General features: G+C 37.7%; 1 long non-coding RNA gene across 1 annotated transcript in view; it reads right to left on the bottom strand.

Annotated features, from left to right (window-relative positions):
- Positions 1–24,294, bottom strand: part of LOC130706509 (uncharacterized) — a 69,607-nt gene that overhangs the window by 23,307 nt on the left and 22,006 nt on the right. Inside the window, exon 2 of the long non-coding RNA XR_009006739.1 lies at positions 1,851–1,988. This is a non-coding gene — a long non-coding RNA (uncharacterized LOC130706509). The remainder of the gene's footprint in view (positions 1–1,850; positions 1,989–24,294) is intronic.

The raw sequence follows: 24,294 nt of genomic DNA, 5'->3' as shown, positions 1-24,294 counted from the left end.
TCTATGGACAGAAACTTTATTTCCAGAAATACCAAACAGAGCATAGGGATATATTCTATGAAGTCAAGAAGGGGAAGAAGTTTTATTTAGAGATGGTAAAGTAGTGCATCTAATTTCTTCCTATTCACCTTTTTTTTCTTCACTGTAAATGCCCGTGGGTGATTCCTGTACCCTGAAGCTACCACAGGTTCTTCCCACTCCTGGGCCCTAAGGTATTTGATTTTGTAATTCTAAAATTGGAATTTTTTAAAAACATTAAGCAATAATTAAACAAGTAAAGCCCCATACATTTGAGAATTCTGGTTATTCTTTTTGAGAAAGGATATAATTGGGAAAGAAGGTGAGGAGGGGATTTATCCTTCAATTATGAAAGGAAGAGTAATGAAATGATTAATTCTTTACCTTTTGGAGTCTACTAACCTTGTGACCTGTAACCTCTTAATTCTTCCCTGGAAGTTCAAGAAGATCTCACAGGCTATTGGGGGTCAAGTTTTTTGCTCAGGGAAGTTTAAGGAGCACCAATGGAAGCCCCCTGGCCATCCCCTCTTCTCTTCCCAGTTCCAGCTTTATTCTGCCCTTTGAAGGATCTTGTGTGCACGTGGGTGGATGTTATAGCCACATGTCCACATTCAAGCTCTGTCCATCTTCCCCAACAGCCACCTCATGGCCACAGCTCGGAACTGACAGCACCACCTCCATGACAGTACCCGCGCAGGTGGTGCTGTCAGTTACTGAAAGAATGGACAAGGAAAGGGCCTCTTCAGGCCCCAGAAGCAAGCTCAGGGCCATTAGAGCAGAGTGTAGAGGGATGGGCTCAGGATCCAGGCGTGTCCTCTTAGCATCATGTCTTCCTCACTGCATGGAGAGTAGCAGGCTGGAGGAAGAGCCCAGAAGAGTTCTCTAAGGCACAGAGCTTGGGACCCTTTCGCCTCAGTCCAACGTGGTAATGATTTCCAGGGACTGGAATCTTGGTTACTCATCTAGTCTTGGTTCCCAAACCAGCACTTTCATTCTGCCATGTTCTTCCCAAAGACTGCAGCTTTTCCTGAGACCTTGATTTTAAAGATTTTGTCTCCATCTTCTCCTGCTGATGACTTGGATTTCTGTCTGTCTGCTCCAGGCTCCTTGAGCATCTTATTAATTAATCCAGAGAGCTAGAATCTCCACTCAGCATCTTTTGAGCATGATCCTCATGCTGACTGCTAGCCTTAACTCACACCATAGCCCCCCTCTGGCTCCTTCTTCTGACCACCTACTGTGCTCTAGTGGGCTTGCCCTCTGCTCTCATTGTCTGGTCTGATCTGGAATCAAGTGAAGCCTCTGTAGAAGAGATTCCGACAAATACACTTGTCCTGGAAAGGACGGCTCCAGGCCTACAGAGAAGTGAGGAAACAGTAGCAACAAGGCACCCAGGAACAGGCCTCTAAAAGACCGTTTTGAATCCATTACCCTTAAGTGATTAAGAGGCCATTTCAAGGAGAGGCCTCATGTCCCTTCTGAACATATGTACAATGATCCTAAAAGGAATCAAGCAGATCTACCTTTAGTGTAGGCCTTACCTCGCAGAAGCATTCTTGCCTTTCTTCTTACAGATGCCTTAATTACTTTAATGGGGATACAGTCTTTCATTCCATAATTTGAGAGAAAAGGCTTAAAATACACAGGCCTGACTATGGTTAGGCATTTGCAGAAACTCATTCACACTAAAGTGTCATCAGTCAATCAATCAGTTAGCAACTATAAATGGCAGACATTAGATCTCTTCCTTTTTTGATGAGCATGTGTAGGGGGAAAGATAGTAGAAAGAAACTTTGAAAAAGCAATGCTTCTGCATACGTGGGTGGAATTACCATTGAGACGAGGAAAGAAGAACATAAATGGAAGGCTGGGAACCTCGAAGACAACACCAAAAACTTCACAGATTCCCTCATCTTCTCATTGCCAGACTGCAGGTAGAATTCAGTCCAATTCAGTTCCACTCTTAGGACCTAGGGTTCAAAGAACATAATCTGTAGAAAATTAACCAGCAATGTGATTATTTTTGAAGAATAATATCACACTACATATTCTGTGGAGGAGAGACAATAGGTATGTTCAACTTACATTTTGAAACCTGAATGCACTGATGTGAAGCAGCCTTTCGTGTTGTGTGGAGTCTGAGGGTGTCGCACATTGAAGCGTGGGATCTGGCCTGTGGTTACCATGACCGAGGATCTTTGAATAGCTACCTTTATACATCATTTTCTGCTCTTATCTTGACTTTGCATCTTAGGGCAAACAAATTTCATAGCAATAAAAATAATACTAGATAACTTTTCTTGAACAAAGTGTTTGGCTAAACAAGCTACTTGGATTGCATTATTGAATCCTCACAGCAACCCTAGGAGACAAGTTTGAGGATGGAGGGTTAGGAATTTTACTAACTTGCAAAAGTTACGGAGACAGAGATTGATAGTACCAGGATTCTAATCTCATTCCATGGATACTCATGGAAAATTTTGTTGTCCAGTGCTAAGTGTAACAGTAAGAGCTACACTTTATGGTTTCTTCTGTATATTTTGTGTTCATGTCACTCTTTGCCTCAGGGCTTTGTGTTAGAGGGGATGTTTTGCAACAGTAAATGGATGACTAAACATCATAATCACCTATGATTTAACTGTTCCCAGGATAACATGTTTTCAGCTATGTAACTGTTCAATAAGTGAGATAAAAATAAGTGGCATAAAGCTGTCCTTAAAGATGGCTAACAATAAATTAACATGGCAAGAAATGGCTTTCTCATAGGAATCTAAGCAGAGCCACATGCATGAAATACCTACTTTAAACATGCAAATAAGTTTGATGTCAATCTGCTTTTCAGAACTTCTCTGCTTAAAGGATTTTGTTCTTTTTCAAGTAAACAAGCTAGAAGACTCTGATTAAAGTAGGTTAGACTCATGGCAGAATGTTTGAGGGAAGCAACATTTTTACCACAAAATGCTTTGCTCCTAGAAGCTAACACTAGAGTTATGGTGGGAATTAATAGGATTATTGAAACTAGATAGCAATTAATTTATTGATTAATTTTGTTATTAATTGTGCAAATATTTATTGCACATCAGAGACAGATAATGTATTAAGATACCATGGTTTGCTCTGTGGAGGACACAAATACTAGCCATATAAAGGCTCAGGCTTTTTGGTTTGTATCAATAAAAACCAGCTGAGGCTAACATTGAATCAAGAGGAGACTTAGTTTAAGGAGATACGGAATTCTAAGGAAGGGAATATACCAAGGGATGTTCCAAGCGGTCATGGAACTTATTCCCTTATCACTGTGGCCATGACTACTAACCCAGTGCTTGGCACATGGAAGTACTTGATTAACAATTGCAGCGTAAATTAAGGGCTGAATCAAGAGCAGAAATGTTTGTACCAGGAAACCCAGAAAGTGGTCAATTTCCATGTCTTATCTCTTTGCCTTTGCGTTCGTGTTTCCCCATACTCACTAGAGAGAGACTATGGCTGCTCTACCATCCTGGAGTTTAGATATTATAGTCCAGTTATACTTCCTCACTATGTGTGATTCCAACTGGCTCAAAGTGAATGCCCAGCCATAAGACTTGGCTTGGCCCTCATGGCCAGGAGTGAGATTATGTGGAAAAATATGGCTGCTGGGGGCACACCTAGAGAGAGCAGTTCTGAGGGTGATGTTTATTGCAGCCTTGGCACATAACTCAAGAAGTGTTTACACCAAGCAAAAATGGATCCTGCAGTCCCAGGGCCTTTAGATATATATATATACATATACATTGTTTCTCAGGGTACTGCACTTGAGCCCTCTGACTCTATTTACTCTTCCTACAAACACGCTACTTACACCCCTGTTTTCAGATAACCTCTTATAAGTTGATGATTTCCAAATCTATTTTCAGCATAGAGCTCTCTCCTGAGCTCCAGATGCACCTATCCAGTTTCTTACTTAATTTCCCATGCATGTCTATTAGACACCTCACTTTTGATATGCTCAAAACTGAGATCATCTTCCCTCCAAAATCTGTACCTTCTCTAGGATTCTTTAGCGTGTAAAAATGAATACCGTTTTTGAATCTATAGTAAAGACTGTGGTGAATGTTGGCAAGTCGCTCTCGTTAGAGGTAAAAATATAAAGATACAAAAAGGACATCTTGGAATTTGGAACAGAAAATTAAAATCTAAAAACTGCCAGCAATATCACACATTAATAAAATGTGTGCCCACACATAGTCTGAAAACAATATGTAATTTGGGAATTCAAATCAATTCATTTGGCCACTGGAGTAAGACTTAGTAGTTGGGTGAGGATACATCCCAGTTTCCCTGAAACAGTTCCAATTTATTCCTGTTGGCCCAACATCCTATCTAGTTTTGTATCTGTTTCCAATGTTTAATTTTTGATGAAGTATTATTAATAGTTGAATTAAAATAGTCTTGGATGGGCTTAGTAGAAAGAATTCCACTTTTTTAATTCTAGTTTCTGCCATGAGCTCATGTAGTAATGTGTGAGAGGTGTGTACAGTGAACAGAATTCACACTCTATTACTAGTGACAGTAGTGATAATCCATTTATCTTTTCCTAGCTTTTTCCAGACACAATGTAGCTAAACTCCCATTTCGTCCAAAGGCAGCTAACTCCATGTGGTATCGGTATGGTCATGGGAGGGGTATCACACTCTGATGCCCCTAATGGTATTGTTAAACTAATTAGTTGTGCCAGGGTCCATACAGTGCTCTGTGAGATGCATGAAGTCATCAGTCAGTGGAGTCAATGAGAAAAATGGGAAATGGTAACTTGGGTGTACATGAAACATAAGCAGGTAATAAAGGCTGAGCAGTCTTGCCCTGGAAGACATAGAGAGTAATTTAAATACTCTTGCTACAATAATTTGATATTTATTACATGGTGCAAATCTATAACTATTCAATTGTTTTATTTTGGGGAATACTTTTAAAATTTCCTACAGAATGAAGTTCAAGCTTCTTGTCATAGAACGTTTCTGCCTAGCCTCTGCACCTCAGTTCTTGCCTCTTCCCTCCATGTACTCTTCAGTTCTGCCACATCTATGCATCACATATACTATCTTCCCCCAGGACATGAAGCAGAAAATATTTTCTCAGCCTCATAATTTTCCCCCGTTTCTCTGCTTGGCTTTCTTAGCATAAGGTGCATTCTTTTACTATAACACTTAACATAGTCTACTACAATTGTGGATTTGCTATCTTCCTCTCTAAACTGTGTCATTGGAACAGAGAGTCTGTATTTCCTTCAATATTCCCAGTAATAAAAATATTCCCTTACACGTAATATACATGCAATAAAATCATATTGCATACAAGGTAGAAAATAAGTGCTGTAATGAGGCACGAGGCACAGGTAAAGTGTTATATGAGAGGAAGCAAAGAGATAAGTGATTTCTAGCTAGAGAGAAAGGGAGAAATTCACACAGCATTTAATTTTTTAATTGATCTTGTGGTATGTATTGGATTTGGGGAGAAAGAAATCCTAGGCAAAAAGTACAGCATAAGAATATAGAAAGTGTCCTGGAAACTGATAATTTAAGTGTGGGTAGGGTAAATTATAACATGAAGTTGAGTGGTGAGAAATATTTAGAAGGTCTAGATCGAAATTCCTGAATGGCAGACTGTCTAAAGTTCAGAATTTATCCTATTAATAGTGAGAAATATTCTGAGTGTTTGGAGTCAAGCATCTTCATGTAGTCTGAAAACTGTATGTGAGATGGCTTCATAGGAGGAAACCAAAAGGAGAAAATCACTGTACAAACTAGGTGAATAAGCAGTGCTGTCCTGTAGCCAGATTGTATTGGCTTGTGAGAGCCAATTGCTAAGGTTTCAGGATTTTTGTAAGTCAGTTTTTATATACAATCATAATTAAAAATGGAATTATGTAAACTTAGAATTAAATAATTTATATGCAAATAAAGGTAATAAATATTCAAAACTATTCACTTCATACTTATTTTACTATTATCTATGCATTTGAGGTCACACGTATCTGTATGGTTCAAATAAGATAAAATTATGTATTACTCCACATCTCTTCCCAACTGTGTTTATGACGTTATGATGCAGTAGTGTGACATCAGTCACGATGGGAGTATTTACACTACAGCAATTGGCAAATGCTACAATCATGACTTTCCCCTACAAAATTAGAATTGACTTGCATTTATTAATATTTTTGCTAAGATTATAACTTTATGCTTTCTCCCCTACATTTATCAAGGTCCCTTAATATATAAAGTAATATATTTCTTTGGACAAACTTGAAGTGGAATTACTATAAGCATATGTACACATAGCATAGTAGTATTTTTTAAGAATCCATAAATATATTTCTCTGTGTGAGTTCAGAGGCAAGAAGAGTGTTAACTAAGGGAGTGAGGAAAAATCAGAAAGTATTGTATTTTTGATCAATTCTAACAACAAAGAATATATATAAACACATATTTCCAAATAAGGTCACATTCGGAGGTTCTGGATGGACATGAATTTTGGGAGGATACTATTCAACCCATAACAGCTCATAACTGAGTTCAAAATTTCAGGAAATACTAAAATAATTTAAAAATTACAGATATGGGTTTTCTAAGTGATAAAATTATGTCCTGGTTTATTTCATATTATATCCTCACTCATTTTTCACATGGTTTAATGTCTCCTTGCCTCGTTGCTCTAGTTTCAGAAGTCTGCAGCTTACCCATGAGAAAGGGTAAGCTAGCCCCTGTGGTTGATCTTTATGGGAATACAAGATGACAGGTAAACTGAATGCACTCTTTCTAAATATTTGACCCACAAATGTAGCCAGACACTTACAAATAAAATCTGTGTTTCCTAGCTGTGTGGTTATATTAATATCAGACAAAGTAGACCTCAAGAGGAGGAGTATTGCCAGAAATAAAGAGGGCATTTCACAATGCTAAAAGGGTCAATTCATCAGGAAGACATATCTTAAATGTGTATTCACCTAATAAAAAGAGGCTTAAAATCCGTGAAGCAAAGAAGATGTAGTCAAATCCACAATCATAATTGGACATTTTTTAATACTACACTCTCAATAATTGATAGAACATATAGACAGAAATATCAATAAGAATACAAAGAATTTGAACAGTACTATCAACACTCTTGAGCTAAGTAGTATTTATAGAACACTCCACCCAACACTACAGAATACACATTCTTTTCAAGTTTATTCAGGAAGTTCTCCAAGGTAGACAATAGGATAGACCAAAAAATAAGTCTCAATGAATAAAAAACAAAAGGTTATCTTACAAAGTATATATTCTCTAGTCGCAACAGAATTACATTAGAAATCAGTGATTTATTAAAAAACACTCCAAATATTTTGAAATAAAAAAAAAAAGAGCTGCTTAATGATCTCAGCTCTTAAAAAGGATGTCAGTTAAACAACTTAGTCAACTCTGTGAATTCCTGGTCGGCAAAGAAAAATTTTGGTCAAGAAAATTAAAACTCAGAATCAAATAATCCTTTTGAAATTTATGGGTAATGGGGCTCTTTAAAGTTATCTTATATATTGCCATTAATCACTGGCTTGCTGCATTTATAAAGATGTATTCAGCAATATAAATAATCCTTTCAAGTATCCTAAGATTATTTACAAAAATACATTATATTACTTTTAATGGTCCCATCTTTTAAAACTTCTAGGATCTCAAAGCCTTTCTGGAGCAGGAAAGAGACTTGCCAATTGTCTTGGAAATGTAAAATAAACACTTTTTCTATATATGTTAATGCCATTGTTTATTGACTATTTACTCAGCTCCAATGTAACTGGGGTCATTAGCAAAGTAAAAGCAGCTCAGATCCTGTCGATACTTGACCTTTAAAATAGTTGTACATTCTGTGTTCCTGGATGTCAAACCAGCTAGCCCCCAATGTGGCATCTTAGCTGTTGTTGCAGTGCAAGTAGAAGCAGAGGTGCCATTCCTTGTTGAAAACTTTTTGGGAAAAAAAATCTTCTGCTGTAGACATGGTGTTTCAAAAATCAGACAAAATATATTTCATGGAAAATCTATTTTGAGATCGACATTCATTTGAAAAGCTAAAACTAGCATCCGGATAAAAAAAGGAAGGGATGAAACATCAAACTGAAAATATCTTCCTATATTGTGACATTTTCTCAGATGTAAATGAGACCACCTTTAAGGCTGTTACAAGCAAAGAAATCCAACTGGGGTCTTGATGACTGAAGGGATGTTGAAGAATCTCTCATCAGCGGACCATAAAGAATAAAGCAAAAGCTATCAGTAATGTGCAGATGTTATCAGGATGTGACTTCAGCACAACCCCACATCCCAGTGGAGAGACAAAACTGCAGATGTTTAGTGTATTACAGGAACTAACCGCCAATTCTGTTTTGCTTCTCCTACTTTATAATGTTTAATTTTTTTTAAAGACATGAATTGCACTTTTGAAGAGCTTCCTGCAACCTGAATCACTTTGTAAGTCTAATTGCTTACAACTAGGATGCTGGGAGCTCTGGGTGAAGTGGCAGATCAATTACTACTTGGGTGTGGGACAGTGTGGCGTATGCAGGGGTGGGATGTGTTTGAGCATTCAAACGCAGGTGATGGGAAGAGAGTTCTCATTGTTGTGTGATAGGAACCCTAGGTTCCTGTGTACTGGACCTGTGTACTGATTTGACAACAAATCTACTTTAAATCTGCTCAAGTCCTGACAAACCAGAAGAATTCACAGAAGCTCGAATTTGTTACAGTACAAAATATTTGGAGATGTGAAGCAAACAGTTCTGCCCAGATGATTCTTTTCTTCTTTTTAAGTGAACAATGGTAGAGTAGTGATTTAATAGATTATTTATATAGCTTCAAAAGAAATTATTTGCCTTGGTGAGAATTCAATTTTGGGGAACATCTGGGTTTTGATTTTTACGTTCTTGAAATCAGCCAGTTGTAAACTCATGAACCTATATTCATTTTGACTGGTTTAGATGTCGTCATTTTCCAAGAAGGTTTTGTTTTTTGAATAAAAGCAGCCTGTCTATGCTCTGTTCAGACGCTGGTGCCCTCTTCTGCCCACTGCAGATCTCTACTCTCCTGTCCCCTCTGCTCTCCACCCCCAGTGGCTCTTCTCTCCCTCAAGGAGCCTGTAGGACCTTCCCTTCAGTGTCTTTAGATCTAACGAGTCTACATCTTCTGGATCACATGGACTGAAGGTTATAGAACAAATCATAGAAAAGGGAAAAAAAGGTAATTAAAAAAAACCAAGATGACCTCTTAGAGAATAAAGACATAAACCACGCTAATTTGGGGGATGGGCTTGTATTTCAGGAAAAAAAAATGTAATTTACATTCAAAAGAGTAAATATTAGGAAGCATACCATAGAATTACATTCTAGTAATTACATTTGGCAGAAATGATTACATCTGGTATTTAAAAAGATGAAAAATCAGAGGCAGATATCACCTGGAATAAGGGCTGGCTTAACATATATGAGTTCTTAAATTAATTTTCTTTGAGATTCATGAAAGGAGAAAGCCAGAAAATGGGGATAACATACTGCACTTGATTCCAAAGGGAAGAGACAAGAGAGGAACAAAAGCAAAAGGAGAGCCCTGCTTTATCCTAGAAGGCTCAAGTAAGCAAAGAAATTCTAATCTGATCATTAGAAACAAACCAAATCAAAGACAAAGCAATTCCTGGTTTTAAACCAAAGACAAAGCAATCCCTGGGTTTAAAGCACATTTACCTATTTATGTCCACACGGACTGAATGTAATGGAAAGTGAACACAATTCATCTCTAAAGGTTGGTTTATTGTGGGCCTGTGTTCTCTTCATGTTTGCTTTCCTAGTACCCAGCACAGTGCCTGGTACTTTGACATTGTCCAATAATGTTGATTTAATCAAATCATCGAACAGGAACAAAGAACCCTATTCTGAATATTGGATGAAGTGAAAGATTCAGATATTTGAAGACTTCAACACTCTTTGTCTAAAGGACCACCTAAAACTTATAAGAAAATTTCACGTAATTTTTATGTCAGGATAGGCAACTACAGAAGGAATGAAAGAAATTTTTTAGTGTAAGACAGTTCTACCTTTGCTAAGATGTGACCGACTGAAAACCTCAAAATATTTTGAGGAGATGCTATCTGCCAAAGGGATTACCACAATACATGTAGGATCAAAGAAAATTCCACATTTTACCCTGGTGATTAGCTGTAATTAAATAAAGTAAGTCTTTTTAAACTTCATTAGCAGCAAGATGTTTGCTACAGCAGAGTGGGCACAAATCATCCATTCTTAATTAAAAGATAATCCACAGGATGGCCATAATCTTCTTCAAAAAATACACCATTTACCCTGAAAGATTTTCTCATCAAATAAGGATAAATAACAGTTTCTATGAGTTTAAGCCACGAAGCAATGGATGCTCCTCCCGTTTGCTTGAGTGAGTGCTGAATGTGGCTGATAGCATCACTTTGGCATGCTATTATCTAAAAGGGTAGAATACCTCACTTCAGCAAAGTCTGACATAAATCTTTGAAAACAAAGACATTGCATATGTATGAGCTGAAATAGATATGACAGTGTTGGCACATTAATATTCCTGTCACTAGGGGGTTTCAAACTTTTAAGGAGAGGATGAGAATGAATTCAGACTGTAGCTGGTAAAATAGGGCAACATACAGTAGGACAATTAGGCATTGCTAACCATAATAAAACATGTACAGAGAAAGGGTCCCCCTGCTCCCTGCCTTTGGTTAACAATGACTGTGGGATTGTCCTTGGGAATGCCAAGAATAATTAATTTGGCTTAGAGATTTGTGTGGTTGTTCTAAGCATACTGATAAGAATGTTCCGTGAAGACCAGTCCCAGTCAATAGAAGAGAGAACTGTTTTTCCTTGTGTAGCCACTGTGGTGGTTCATGGCTAACAGATGTTTCCACTTATTCCTCAACAACCCTCATTAAAAGTAACTGTGAGGCCTAATTGACTAGTTCTCCACATAGTTGGATCTACATAGAAAATAGTCCTATCACTGTATGTTTTACAATGATTTCTTTTCCCGTTTTTTTGTTGCTGATATGAAAAGCTTTACCATGGCCTTTTCACTTAACTTCTCAGGAAGAAGTAAATGGATGAAAAATAAACTTTTTCCTCCATCTTTCTCTGGATGGACTTACTGTGTTGGGAAGCTCTACTTGGAAATGCCAACCATTTTTAGAAAAGCCTTGTAAATCATCAAATTCTGGAAAATCATCATCACTTACTAGGGAAGATGACATAACAGTTGTATTAGATTTCATTCTGTAGGGGAGTGGGCAAGAGTTATTCAACACCAGGTCCTAATGAAAAATTGTCACTAAGTTACAGTTCTGGTGTTTGAAGCTGATGTTGAAATGTCAGAATTTTTCTTTTGGTAAAACGTATGTGTTGACCTGGTGAGTGGATATGAGGGGCTGCTTAAAAGCTTTTTTTTTTTTTTTTTAACCAAAAGCTTTTTGGACATGTTGGGAGGCTTGGTCTGAGCCTTGACGGCAGTCACCAGATGCAGGAAAAAAAGGCTTCAAAACCTCTCCTTTGCCAAAGGGACAAGAAATAATATCTGACAAAGGCATCACTAGCAAACATGATGGTGAATCAGTAATTATACAGGCTACAAAGGAGAGCACATCTCACTTCCAAATGTCTTTTTTCTTCTTCTTCATATTTTACTAATAGCATCTCATAGAGGTGCTTAGGTCAGTATTTTTAAAAACAATTTAATATATGACTGTGCTTTGGGTTAGGTTTAACTCCTTTATTAGACTAATGCTATTTGTCATTTCATGCATGTGTCAGCATTGTTTTTGAATGGCAAAAAAGGTTGGGAATAAACCAAGCATAAAGAAAGACACTCACAGCTCACTATATGTAATTTTGCTTTAGAAAGGAATAAATATTCCATGAAGATAGGTTATATGCCACTTGCAAAATATTGCTATCTCTTAAAGGGAGTTACATGTTGAAAGAAAAAGGCTTACAATAAATTAAATAATGTTAGTGAAGAAATGGTAGCAAATTTGACCAGATCCAAGTTGCATAGCTTCACCCTTTAATCTCAGACTCTTTGAATGTATTGTTCTTGATTTTGGAAAACAAGTAAGAGAAAGGCTTTTCAAAAGGAGTTACAAGATTAAATTTAAATGTCACAATATTACTTTGTTTTTCATCAAATAGTACACCATGAAAAATTTACGTATACAAAATGAATTTTCATCCCATCTTACAAATGAATCATCATTAAAAGCATATGTCAAATGAATCGAAGTCCAAGTTTCAACCAGGATTGATGTGAAGAAAAAAAAAAAAAAAAGATAAATGGGATGGAATATTTACTTCAGAAATAACTGCAACTTATACTTTCTCAAAATCTTTGCCTTTTTATTTCATAATAATCTGTTACTGATCAAAGATATACTATATCTCAAATAAGCAAGATGCTTCTGGTATAAAATTATTGATATGAACCGTAAATGAAAACAAAGTTACTTGGGCCTTGAAAATGTTCTCTTTCATGTTGATTCATTGCAGACAACTAATGAATTGCAGTCTCTTCTTCTTTCCCTGACATATTTGGGATGGTTTACATGACTTTGAAATGGCTTACATATTTTACCACCCACTATAGAATATTCGGAAGAGGGGAAGAAAAACATGCATTTATTTTGCTGGTAGTCATTTTTTACCATCTCATTCAGTATCTAGGAATACCAAAGTTATACTGATGAAAGGGAAAGGAGAAGAAAACCTAATCAAATGTATTAAAATACAAGAATATATTTTAAAGGCTATCTTAGAAGATATTTGATAATTACCAATCAATCCACTTACCACACGGTCTCTAGTATGAAGGCACTGTAAGATCTCTGATAACCATGTGCTAATCAAGCTACCTATAAAGTGGCTGTAGATAAGGGAGCTCCTAAAATTATGTCTATAAACACCAGTTACCATTTTAAAAAGCACTAGAAAGATGTATTTTTTCCCAGCCACATTCACATAAAGAAATTTATTTATACCCTTACAATTTCTTTCTTAGGATAATCTCTTTTGTTCTATCAGATCATATAGATTAAATTTACTGTGATATTATGTTTTCTGATAACTATGAAAGTCAGAATTTCAGCATACCACTGATAAAGCTATCATATCTCTATTTATTATGTATAAAGCACCTATTGTGATTTAGACCCTTGCAAAGCTAAAAGCTTTTATTAAAACATTTCAGACGTATAACCATATTTGATTTCAAAGATACAATATACCATATCTTGTTTATTTGAATTAAACGTTTGTCTTACGTTTTAGTACACCATACTAATTTCATTGTTTAAATTGAACAAAAATGGCCATGAGTTTGATTCTATATGGAACTGAAACATTTAACACAATAATCATTTCATATGAAATGTAGAAAACATACCTACAAACAAATGTGAATTTGATATTATCAATGAAGAAGAACATACCCTAAGAAACTGGTACCATTTAATGTTACATGCTATGGCATTTCATTATCTGGCAAAATAAATCTTCCATCTTTTGTTACCATTTTATATAAAATAAATGAAAGACCAACTTCTTTTCTTATCCTTGCATTGCTTACTCCTTGAAAAAACAGATATGTTTTATAAAAGAAGTTGTTATATTAAGATGTATGTCTGCTTTCCTTCAGAAGACAGATTAGAGTGCTTCAGCTGCCACTAAAGTTGTCGTTCTTTGTAACAAAATGTAATGCTGCATATATAAAAATGCAAAGTGTAATGTAGAGTCAAATGTCTCTCAGCACAAGAGTTGTTCGTTTTAGCACCCATTTTGTTGGTATTTATCAACTTACTAATTATAGACAAATTGCTTCCAACACGAAAACTGTGATGATTAGCAGTTTTTTCTGCTAACTCTAGTCTACTGTAGTTCCGGTAAAGAATGTCAATAATCCAGATTCCTTTCTTTTTCCTGCCTTAGAATATGTAAAAATAAATTCATCAGGCTAGCATTTCTAAACTTTTGGGAAACGTGGTTTGGAAGGATGGGGGGTGGAAGGAGGAAAAGGGATGGATTAAATATATCAAATCAAGAGAAAGTCTACTTGCTACTTGCCAGCAATTGGACAATCTTGAAGGCTCACTGGAGATTGGTCTAGCACAAAATGGAATTAGGTAATCCCAGTTTAGTAACAGAGTAACTGCGTGTGATTGCACAGTAATTGCATAGGAAGTGCATCAACTGCTAGCATCCAGCATAAAATCTCTGTGTTAAAGGGAGGAAGAAGCGTCTTAAGAATTACTTCACATACCATCATTGATACCCAGCAAATGTCTGGCATATATTGTGTAAACCTCTCATATAACTATTCAGCAGAGCTATACGTTATTGCTTGGTCAGACATAAAACAGTTTGTAACCTTCAACTTTCCATTACAGTCCTTTAAAGTGAGCTCAAATGAAAATGGGAGTAACATACCCATCTAGAAAACCTTCTCATAACGTGCAATACAATAAAAGGTTGAATTTGCTATCACCGTTGCTAATTTCACCCATTTGTTTCTCGTTACAATAAGTAAACAAGATTAAATGCAAAATCTTACAGTTCAGAGGACATTACAAAGCAGAAATGTCTGTAACGAATACTGACTTAGTGTCTTAACCAACTTATGTGTCTCTAAGTGACTATTTCTCTCTGCTATGAAGTTTTTACAATTTTAAAGTTATATTGGCAGATTCCAGTCAACAATGATGTCTGCAGTGGCCTTCTTTCTCCGATACGTTGCTTTTAGTCTAATTGCTTATTTGCAGTCTCAGCAAGCAGAGAGAAGAATTTTATCCTCTTTGCCTTGTCTCTGAATACTAACTAGCTGGCCCAGCCGAGGCTCTCTAAAGAGAGAAACTGCATGAGAGACACACTGCATTTGACACAGTCAAGAGGTAAAAGAAAGAGCAAAACAAAAGTCTATTCAAGACTGAATCCTCTGATATTCTCCCCCATCCCCCAACCCCTTTAAAAATAAAGCAAAAGGGGGGAAAACCCATAAATCCATGCCTGAATGCCTGAGGTTGTCGGAATAAAGGACAATGAATGACAGGTGACTGTCAGCATAATTCTCAGTCTCCAAGTAATCACTTTTTGGCATTGTTGAACAAAAAAAGTGTATACATAACAAGGGAATATGTCATAAGTTCTCTATGTATGCACAGACAAGTTCAGTATAGGAGAAGCAGCTAAGCATTTCCACACGGGCCCACCGGTTTCCTTTCAGTTCAATGTATTGTTGCTGGAAAATGTTCTCAAATTATTAAGTGTTTTTCTAGTGACAAAAATGCTAAATAACTTTGGGGAAACTACTGAAGGGTTATGAACCTACTTTCCTCTTACTTCTTTTGCAAAACATATTTACAGAATGGGAGATCTGGCTTGATAAATAAAACTCCTTGCACACGTTGCTAAAATGTTAAAAAAAAAAAAAAAAAGGAATAAGAGTCAACTGATGAGTTTTTCTGTTTGATTTTTAAAAGGCTCCTCTCCAGCTATTTTCCCCCAAGATCTCTGTACACTTTCATCTTCACAGACTGCCTTAATCTTCCTGTCTTTTTTGTTCCAACGTCTGATCAGTTTGTTTTAAAGTCACCTCCCCCTCCCCATTTGCTGGAACTGAAACTTGACTTCGGGCACTTGCAGTTACAAATGCCGATAACTGTGCAGTCCTTTCCAGAGAAAGGTGGAAAGTGCTGAAGCAAGAGAGGTTTTGATGATCATTTAAATAATGTGTATTAAGTTGTCTGTTGCATGAACTCCAGGTACGGAGAGATAACCAACGTGAAGTGACAGAGTAATTGGTAATTAAAAGAAGCCTGGCCTGTTCTCAGATTACTGGCGCACTCCAGTCTGCTGACCATCTGTAGTGGAAGGACAGGGATTCTAGCCTCAGTTCCACTGGGCTGGGGAAGAGACAAAACTACCCAGAGCCCCAAGCTTCTAGGTCCTGCCTAGAAGACGTGGGCATGAAGACGGTTCACTGTGGCCAAGTTTCTGATGCCAAGCGTAACCAGGCGACAGGCAGAAGGAGTGTAGAGACAGTGATCTGTGTCACTCTAAGTACTCACAGGGCACCATGAAGGCAAAGCTCCACTGCACCTACCACCCCAGCAGTTGTTACGAGGAAGGAAAGAGCTCGAATGAAATAAAAGGAGAAAAATAGGAGGAAGTTACTTTCCTGGTTACAACTTTTTTCTTTTGCTTGCTATAGAGGAAGAGAAAAATCTTAAAAGGATGAGCATGACTGAATGCTGTGTATTTGTTTCACTATTAAATATGGACAGTAATTTGCTTTGCTTTTAAAGTGTGGAAATTGAAAGTCCTTGAGAGAAAACAGTCACCTTATACAGGCTTGAACTCAGTCTTCAAGAAGTTTATTTGTAGAATATTTAACAAACTGATCAGATGAGAATTTTCTTCAATTGCATATGAAATATGTCTTTGCACAGATAAGTGAACAAGATAGCTGGATTCTGTTTTTGTTTTTCACTTACAGTGGCTGTAACTTAAGCTGCCACTTTTGAGTATTTATTTCAGAAGCCCAAATAGAAATGATTATATCCAACACTTGAAAATGTTTTCATATAGTCCTTATTTGTAGTAATATTTCTACTACATTTTTATGATGGTCCTCATGAAAAAACTCCTAAAGAAAACAATAAGATTAAAAATCTTCTTGTCCTGGGACTTCCCTGGTGGCCCAGTGGCTAAGACTCCTGGCTCCTAATGCAGGGGGCCCGGGTTTGATCCCTGGTCAGGGAACTAGATCCCACGTGCCGCAAGTAAAGATCCTGTGTGCTGCAACTAAGACCGGTGCAGCCAAATAAATAAATAAATACATAAATAAATAAATTAAAGGAATATTTTTAAAAAATCTTCTTGTCCTGATTGAGATTGACAAGTTTAGAGCTATTAAACTTAAAAGTCACAGATAAAATTGTTTTAAAATTCAGGATTAGTCTAATATTGCTTTTGGTTATTAGGAAAACCTGGGCATGGGAGTTATATAGGACAGTGATATGAGACAAAGATTTGAGAGGAAATGGACCAAATTTCAACTTTTAACGAGTGAAATTAAATGTATGCATGTTTGATGAACTGATTTCTCTTTTTAGCGGGGGGCGGGGGGGAGGAGGGCTCAAATGAACCAGAATTAAAGATGACTACTCAGTAGTTGCATGAACATTTTTTCTTAATGAAAATAGAATAATTATTATTTTAAAACCAAAGGTTTATTTGTGGATGATGTGTCAGTGTGCCTGTGTGTCTGTATGATGAGAAAGTAGAAAGAATTATGTTGGGAATAACAACTACTTCATACTAGAGCCTTTCAAAATGAAGATGTTTAATTCTTCATTTCATTATATTTAACAAGATTCCTAATATACAGTTGAAGAATTTCAATTATTTAAAAAAATAATGACCTTTGGATCAATCATATCTTGACAATTCCCAGTGAGAATTCAAGAAAAAACTCAAAGTCTTAAAAGTATAGAAATCTATGTGGTCACCATCATCATGAAATAACAAAGTTTCATATATTTTATAAATAAGATGATTATTTTTTGAGCTATTTATTTCTATGAAGACTTAATTTTTTTCCCCTAATGACAAAGAACGAGGTGGTCAGAGAAGGCATGAAATACCCAGCTGACAGTAATTTTTAAAGAGTAGGTGATAAATGCTCTCCTTTTGGAATCTGCTCAGCCAAAATACATTAGTAACTGTAATTTACCCAATATGGCGATCCTCTAAGTTGCACATTTGCAGGGCCAGGGCTGAGGAGTGGAGCGAATGACCACTGTGAGCCAGTAGCCAGGGAGGCAATGTGGCAGAGGTGGGGCTTGTACTCTAAACGGAAGGAAGAGAGATTGAGGAGAGGTCTGCAAGAGAAGAAAGAGCCTTGCTGGACAAAGAATGAAATGAGCAAAGACACAGATGTGATGATGAAGATAGGTGGAAAATGTCCATATCCTGACTTTCCCATTGCATAGATAGATAAGATAGAAGGATATATAGTTGCTGAATGCAGAACCTCATGTTGGGAAGTGAAATTCTGTGATAATAGTTTAGGAAAGTTTATTCCTTTCTATTAATGTAATTTAAAATTTATAAAGGAGAAGTTTTATCTTAATAATATAACAAATACTGAGAAACAGAGAAAGAGGGATATGAAAACCTGGCAACTTAAACTATTTTATCCCTTTTCTGGCTGAGAATGGAAATTCAGATTAGACATTCATGTAACAACTGGATTGACACCCTGCCCTCCCCCCACCACCCCGTGTTCTTCCTCCCCCTTGGCACCAGGACTGAAGTTCAAGAGCCTATGTAGCAGTGACTTACACAGTGCTGTTTGAGTATAAGTTGCTTGGAATTTATCCAAGATAAATACTCAGATAATCCAGGTAATTAAAATGGAATCCACCTAAATGTGAACTGTAAAAGATTGATTAAATAAACTATGTTATATCCAGATGTCCATCATTGCTTAATTCCAAACATGAGAAATCATCACTATTGACAATTGTTCTAAGTTCAGGTGAAATGGAGCAGTTATTCTGGATCAGCAACCCTTGGGACTGTGCACAGGTATCTGTGTGGGCAGTCTGTACTTCATACTTGATGAGATGCTTAAACATATGCAGATGCTTCCACTATGTTACATACGGCTGTTTGCCACCCATGTTCCTCCAGTGGGAAGGTTCATTGGTTACCAAGTAAGCAGTTTCTCTTTACACTTAATGGAATTTTAAATACCAATAGTATATCAAGACATAGAAAGAAGATATCAACTGTGTTCACAATAAGATGGCCTGTAGAAATCATCTTTGCTTTACCTATGCCCTAAAGATTTAAAAAAAAAAAAGATCAAAAACTAGCTAACATCTGTCAGAAAGAAGCAAATGTATGAGTAATGATTTTTCAGAGAATTATATAAAGCAATCACAATTGTGAAATTAAATTTTTCTTCACATATAGGTTATATATATATATTTTTATGAATGCTTTCACACTTACTCCAAGTGCTAAAGAGAGTATCAATTGAAGCTAGAAATTCTCACAATTTTCATGGAGCGCTACCCTTGAAGGCTTCAAACGTCTGCTCATTACCATTTTAAATGCATTTATTTAAATCTAGCATTTACTTTCCTTTTCCTACCTGTAAATAATGCATTGGTAACATCAAAAATTTACTTTGGTGAAGATACTATTTTTCTCATAGAATAGGTTTGGGGCAGTAGTCAAAAATTTTTGCTAACCCAAAGTAAGAGTTTCCCTCTCTACTGGAGATGACTGGCCTTGTGCTCCCCAGGGTCAGGTACCCGACATGAACACTCTCTGTGTTCCAGCAGTGCCTGACAGTAGAAGATGCTAAACAAATGTTTGTGGCAGGAAGAACACTTAGAGACAATCCTCACTCCAACGAATTTAACTATACATTGTCCCCTGAGTACATTTTGCTCCTTCTTCCTGCCTACAAGCTGGTCAATAATCCTACGGTACCTACTGAAACTCTGCTCTTCCCTAAGTGTCACTCTCTCTATTATCCTCTCCTGATTAACTGAGGCTACTACCATTTCCCCTTTCTTTAAATATTTAGATTTTTATCTGTTCTCCCAATATCGCATGTGTTATCTTGCATTATAAATGATCTTTCATAATTACATGCATTATATATTAGTAATGGTTCTTCCTTGTAAGCAACAGACACCAACTCTGGTTAACAAAAGTGAAAGGGAACTCACTGGAAGAATATCCAGGTGGGGGCTTATGCAATTAACAGGGAGCTGGCAGACCAGGCTTGAGACCATGATTCAAGAAAATTCAGGGCAAGATGGCAGAGGAGTAAGATGTGGAGATCACTTCCTCCCCACAAATACATCAAAAATACATCTACAAGTGGAACAACTCCTACAGAACACCTACTGAATGCTGGCAGAAGACCTCAGACTTCCCAAAAGGCAAGAAACTCCCCACGTACCTGGGTAGGGCAAAAGAAAAAAGAAAAAACAGAGACAAAAGAATAGGGACGGTACCTGCACCTCTGGGAGGGAGCTGTGAAGGAGGAAAGGTTTCCACACACTAGGAAGCCCCTTCGCGGGCGGAGACTGCGGGTGGCGGAAGGGGGAAGCTTCGGAGCCACGGAGGAGAGCGCAGCAACAGGGGTGCGGAGGGCAAAGCGGAGAGATTCCTGCACAGAGGATCGGTGCCGACCAGTACTCACCAGCCTGAGAGGCTTGTCTGCTCACCCGCTGGGGCGGGCTGGGGCTGGGAGCTGAGGCTTGGGCTTCGGTCGGATCCCAGGGAGAGGACTGGGGTTGGCTGCGTGAACACAGCCTGAAGGGGGCTAGTGCGCCACAGCTAGCCGGGAGGGAGACCAGGAAAAAGTCTGGACCTGCTGAAGAGGCAAGAGACCATTGTTTTGGGGTGCATGAGAAGAGGGGATTCCTTCCCTGTCTGCCCACAGAAGGCAGAGCACCGCCTAAACAAACTCCAAAGATGAGCACGAGCCGTGGCTATCAGCTCGGACCCCAGAGACAGGCATGAAATGTTAAGGCTGCTGCCACTGCCACCAAGAATCCTGTGTGCAAGCACAGGTTACTATCCACACCTCCCCACCCCCCCCAGGAGCCTGTGCAGCCTGCCACTGCCAAAGTCCTGTGATCCAGGGACAGCTTTCCCAGGATAACACACGGCGCACCTCAGGATGTTGCAATGTCACGCCGTCCTCTGCTGCTGCAAGTTTGCCCCGCATTCCAATTACAGCTACCATACCCCTCCCTCCCCACAGCCTGAGTGAGCCAGAGCCCTCTAATCAGCTGCTGTTTTAACTCCATCCTTTCTGGGTGGGGAACAGATGCCTGAGGGTGACCTACAGGCCGAGGCAGGGCCAAATTCAAAGCTAAACCCCAGGAGCTGTGCAAACAAAGAAGAGAAAGGGAAATCTCTCCCAGCAGCCTTAGGAGCAGTGGATTAAATCTCCACAATCAACTTGATGTACCCTGCATCTGTGGAATACGTGAATAGACAACGAATCATCCCAAAATTGAGGTGGTGGACTTTAGCAGCAACTGTAGACAAGGGGTTCACTGTCTATGACTGATTTGTTTCTGATATTTATGTTTATCTTAGTTTAGTTTTTAGCACTTGTTATCATTGGTGGATTTGTTTATTGGTTTGGTTGCTCCCTCTCATTTTTGTTTCAATTATTATTTTTTTATGTTAATAATGAAAAAAATTATTTATTTATGATTTTTTAAAATTTTTATTTATTTTCTTTCTTTTTTTCTCCCATTTATTCTGAGCCGTGCAGCTGACAGGGTCTTGGTGCTCTGGCCAGGGGTCAGGCCTGAGCCTCTGAGGTGGGAGAGCCGAGTTCAGGACATTGGTCCACCAGAGACCTTCTGGCCCCATGTAATATCAATTGATGAGAACTCTCCCAGAGATCTCCTTATCAACTATAATACCCAGTTCTACCCAATGGCCAGGAATCTCCAGTGCTGGACACTCCATGCCAAACAACTAGTAAGACGGGAACACAACTCTACCCATTAGCAGAGAGGCTGCCTAAAATCATACTAAGTTCACAGGCACCCCAAAACACACCACCAGACCTGGCCCTGCCCACAAGAAAGACGGTCCAGCCTCACCCACCAGAACACAGGCACCAGTCCCCTCCACCAGGAAGCCTACACAAGCCACTGAACCAACCTCACTGACTGGGGGCAGACACCAAAAACAACAAGAACTATGAACCTGTGGACTGTAAAAAGGAGACCCCAAACACAGCAAGATAACAAAATGAGAAGACAGAGAAATATGCCGCAGATGAAGGAGCAAGGTAAAAACCCATCAGACCAAACAAATGAAGAGGAAATAGGCAGTCTGCCTGAAAAAGAATTCAGAGTAATGATAGTAAAAATGATCCAAAATCTTGCAAATAGAATGGAGAAAATACAAGAAACATTTAACAAGGACCTAGAAGAACTAAAGAACAAAACAATGATGAACAACAAAATAAATGAAATTAAAAATACTCTAGAAGGAATCAATAGCAGAATATCTGAGGCAGAAGAATAGATAAGTGACCTGGAAGATAAAATAGTGGAAATAACTACTGCAGAGCAGAATAAAGAAAAAAGAATGAAAAGAATTGAGGACAGTCTCAGAGACCTCTGGGACAATATTAAACAGACCAACATTCGAATTATAGGGGTCCCAGAAGAAGAAGAGAAAAAGAAAGGGACTGAGAAAATATTTGAAGAGATTATAGTTGAACACTTCCCTAATATGGGAAAGGAAATAGTCAATCAAGTCCAGGAAGCACAGAGAGTCCCATACAGGATAAATACAAGGAGAAACACACCAAGACGCATATTAATCAAGCAATCAAAAATTAAATACAAAGAAAAAATATTAAAAGCAGCAAGGGAAAAGCAACAAATAACATACAAGGGAACTCCGATAAGGTTAACAGCTGATCTTTCAGCAGAAACTCTGCAAGCCAGAAGGGAGTGGCAGGACATATTTAAAGTGATGAAAGGGAAAAACCTACAACCAAGATTACTCTAACCAGCAAGGATCTCATTCAGATTTGATGGAGAAATTAAAACCTTTACAGACAAGCAAAAGTTAAGAGAATTCGGCACTACCAAATGAGCTTTACAACAAATGCTAAAGAAACTTCTCTAGGCAGGAAACACAAGAGAAGGAAAAGACCTACAAAAACAAACCCAAAACAATTCAGAAAATGGTAATAGGAACATACATATCAATAATTAAATGTAAATGGATTAAATTCTGCAACCAAAAGACATAGACTGGCTGAATGGATACAGAAACAAGACCCATCTATATGCTGTCTACAAGCGACCCACTTCAGACCTAGGGACACATGCAGACTGAAAGTGAGGGGATGGAAAAAGATATTCCATGCAAAAGGAAATCAAAAGAAAGCTGGAGTAGCAATTCTCATATCAGACAAAATAGACTTTAAAACAAAGACTATTACAAGAGACAAAGGACACTATGTAATGATCAAGGGATCAATCCAAAAAGAAGATATAACAATTGTAAATATTTATGCACCCAACATAGCAGCACCTCAATACATAAGGCAAATGCTAACAGCCATAAAAGGGGAAATCGACAGTAACACAATCATAGTAGGGGACTTTAACACCCCACTTTCACCAATGGACAGATCATCCAAAATGAAAATAAATAAGGAAACACAAGCTTTAAATGATACATTAAACAACATGGACTTAATTGATATTTAGAGGACATTCCCTCCAAAAACAACAGAATACACTTTCTTCTCAAGTGCTCATGGAACATTCTCCAGGATAGATCATATCTTGGGTCACAAATCAAGCCACAGTAAATTTAAGAAAATTGAAATCGTATCAAGTATCTTTTCTGACCACAACGCTATGAGACTAGATATCAATTACAGGAAAAGATCTGTAGAAAATACAAACACATGGAGGGTAAACAATACATTACTAAATAACCAAGAGATCAAAGAGGAAATAAAAAAATACCTAGAAACAAATGACAGTGAAAACACAGCAACCCAAAACCTATGGGATGGAGCAAAAGCGTTTCTAAGAGGGAAGTTTATAGCAATACAATCCTACCTCAAGAAACAAGAAACATCTCAAATAAACAACCTAACCTTACACCTAAAGCAATTAGAGAAAGAAGAACAAAAAACCCCTCAAAGTTAGCAGAAGGAAAGAAATCATAAAGATCAGATCAGAAATAAATGAAAAGGAAATGAAGGAAACAATAGCAAAGAGCAATAAAACTAAAAGCTGGTTCTTTGAGAAGATAAACAAAATTGATAAACCATTAGCCAGACTCATCAAGAAAAGAAAGGAGAAGACTCAAGTCAAGAGAATTAGAAATGACAAAGGAGAAGTAACAACTTACACTGCAGAAATACAAAGGATCATGAGAGATTACTACAGTCAATTATATGCCAATAAAATGGACAACCAGGAATAAATGGACAAATTCTTAGAAAAGCACAACCTTCCAAGACGGAACCAGGAAGAAATAGAAAATAGAAACAGACAAATCCCAAGCACTGAAATTGAAACTGTGATTACAAGTCTTCTAACAGACAAAAGCCCAGGACCAGATGGATTCACAGGTGAATTCTATCACGTATTTAGAGAAAAGCTAAC

This window comes from Balaenoptera acutorostrata, chromosome 2 (genome assembly GCF_949987535.1).
Source record: "Balaenoptera acutorostrata chromosome 2, mBalAcu1.1, whole genome shotgun sequence".
NCBI classification, from domain to species: domain Eukaryota; kingdom Metazoa; phylum Chordata; class Mammalia; order Artiodactyla; family Balaenopteridae; genus Balaenoptera; species Balaenoptera acutorostrata.
This window is presented reverse-complemented; position numbering and strand designations above follow the sequence as displayed.